This window comes from Pongo pygmaeus, chromosome 8, assembly GCF_028885625.2.
Source record: "Pongo pygmaeus isolate AG05252 chromosome 8, NHGRI_mPonPyg2-v2.0_pri, whole genome shotgun sequence".
In the NCBI taxonomy this organism is placed as follows: Eukaryota; Metazoa; Chordata; class Mammalia; order Primates; family Hominidae; genus Pongo; species Pongo pygmaeus.
In genome coordinates this window covers 51153449-51156293 of record NC_072381.2, presented here as the reverse complement: position 1 = coordinate 51156293, position 2845 = coordinate 51153449, and the positions used below count along the sequence as shown (strand labels likewise).

General features: G+C 41.4%; 1 non-coding gene across 1 annotated transcript; it reads right to left on the bottom strand.

The window, feature by feature from the left end:
• Positions 1-2471: 2471 nt before the first annotated feature.
• Positions 2472-2575, bottom strand: LOC129006974 (U6 spliceosomal RNA). The gene has a single exon (XR_008492160.1). It is a non-coding gene; the product is annotated as a U6 spliceosomal RNA (small nuclear RNA).
• Positions 2576-2845: the final 270 nt, after the last annotated feature.

Sequence of the window (2845 nt, the reverse complement as noted above, 5' to 3'; positions counted from 1 at the left end):
TCTGTATGAAAGGGTGCCTCCCATCTTCCTCCCCCTTTAGCGGAGCTTCTCTGTCTTCCCTCCATCCACTCTCAGTGCCTTCCCTCTGAAGATCCGTTAGGAGTTCACCAGTCAAATCAGTCCCTCAGTGGCAGCTGTTGCACCTGGCTGCATCTCCTTGGCCATCTTAACACGTATATTTCCATAACTGATTTTTGTGTGTTGATTTTGTACCCTGAAATTTTGTTGAATTAAAATGAGCTCTAGTAGGTTTATTTATTTGTTTGTTTTTTTGAGACAGGGTCTGGCTCTGTCACCCAGGCTGGAGTACAGTGGTGCAATCTTTGGCTCACTATAACCTCCACCTCCTGGCTCAAGTGATCTTCCCACTTCAGCCTTCTGAGTAGCTGGGATTACAGGCATGAGCCACCACACCTTGCTAGTTTTTGTACTTTTTGTAGAGATGGGGTTTTGCCATGTTGCCCAAGCTGGTCTCGAACTCTTGGGCTCAAGCAACCTGCCTACATTAACATCCCAAAATGTTGGGATTACAGGTGTGAGCCACCATGCCTGGCTAGTAGGTTTATGTATGCGTATATGTGCGTGTATGTATTCTATGGAATTTTCTAAATATAGAATCATGTCATCTGACAATAGAGTTTCACTTCTTTTCCAGTTTGGATGCTTTTATATCTTTTTCTTGTCCAATTTTCTTGGCTAGGACTTCCAGTACAATGTTGACTAGTAGTGGTGAAAGTGAGAATCCTTGTTCTGTTCCCATGCTTAAGGGGAACGCTTTCCATTTTTCACCAGTGAATATGCTAGCTATGGATTTTTTCATAAATGCTCTTTGTTATTTTTGAGAAGTTCCTTCTATTCCTAGCTGAATGTTTTTATTATGAAAGGGTGTTGAATTTTGTCAACTACTTTCTCTGCATCTACTGAGATGATAATATGTTTTCTCCCTTTGTTTCACTAATGTGGTGCATTACATCGATTGATCTCTTTTGTTGAACTCCTCTTGCATTCCTGCGATAAGTCCCACCTGGTCATGGTGTATACCACTTTTAGTCAGCTGCTGGCTTTGGTTTGCTAGTATTTCATTCAGTATTTTTGCGTCTATATTCATAAAGGATATTGGTATGTAGTTTTCTTTTCTTTTTCTTTCTTTTTTTTTTTTTTTAAGATGAAGTTTAGCTCTTGTTGCCTAGGCTGGAGTGCAATGGTATAGGGGGAACCAGTCCCCAGTGTTTCAACGTAGGTTCTTTTCTGTTTTCCCTAAGTGTCTGCCAGTCTGATAAACAAAGGGAAAGAGTACAAAAAAGAGAAATTTTAAAGCTGGGTGTCCAGGGCAGACATCACATGTTGGCAGGTTCTGTGATGCCCTCTGAGCCGCAAAACCAGCAAGATTTTATTATGGATTTCAAAAGGGGAGGGGTGTACGAATAGGGTGTGGGTCACAGACAGCACATGCTTCAAGGGCAATAAAATATCACAAGGCAAATGGGGGCAGAGTGAGATCATAGGACTGGGGCAAAATTAGAATTGCTGATGAAGTTTCATGTCCCACTGGGCACGCATTGTCATTGATAACATCGTATCAGGAGACAGGGTTTGACAGCAGACAACCTGTCTGACTAAAATTTACTAGGCAGGAAAATTTCCTAATCCTAATAATCCTGGGGGCACTACAGGAGACCGGGGCTTGTATCATCCCTTATCTTCAACCATATAAGGCAGACACTCCCAGAGCGGTCATTTTAGATACCTACACCTGGGAATGCATTCTCTTTCTCAGGGCTGTTTCTTGCTGAGAAAAAGAATTCAGCGATATTTCTCCTATTCACTTTTGTAAGAAGAGAAATATGACTCTGTTCTGTCCGGCCCCACAGGCAGTCAGGCCCAATGGTTATCTCCCTTGTTCCCTAAAAATGGCAGTCATCCTGTTCCTTTTGGATGCCCAAATTTCATATTGTTCAAACACACATGCTCTACAAACAATTTGTGCAGATAACACAATCATCACAGGATCCTGAGGAGACATACATCCTCAGTTTAAGAAGATGATGGGATTAAGAGATTGCAGTAAAGACAGGCATAGGAAATTATAAGCAATTATAAAAATATTAACTTGGGGAACTAATAAGTGTCCATGAAATCTTCACAATTAATGTTCTTCTGCCATGGCTTCAGCCAGTCCCTCTGTTCGGGGTCCCTGACTTCCTGCAACACAATGGTGCAATCTTGGCTCACTGCAAACTCCGCCTCCCAGGTTCAAGTGATTCTCCTGCCTCAGCCTCCCGAGTAGCTGGGATTACAGGTGCCTGCCACCACGCCTGGCTAATTTTTGTATTTTAGTAGAGACGGGGTTTCACCATGTTGGCCAGGATGGTCTCAATCTCCTGACCTAGTGATCCACCCACCTTGGCCTCCCAAAGTGTTGGGATCACAGGCATGAGCCACTGTGCCTGGCCTTTTTTTTAATATATAAAATAAATATGAAACACTTCGCGAATTTGCGTGTCATCCTTGCACAGGGCCTAGGCTAATCTCTGTATTGTTCTACCTTTAGTACATGTGCTGACAAAGCGGGCATGAGATTGTTCTTTTTTTAATGTAAGCATTTAAAGCTATAAATTTCACTGAGTTCCCGTCACACCATCTCATAAATTTTGATATCTTGCATTTTCTTTTAATTCATCTGAAAGTATTTCAGTTTCTCCAGTCATTTTTTCGTTGAGCTACTGTTTTTTTAAGAATGTTGTTTAACTTTCACTTATTTGCAAATTTTCCAGGTTTTCCTGTTATTGACTTCTAGCTTCATTACACTTTTGTTGGAAAAGACACTTTGTATAATTTTTTTTTT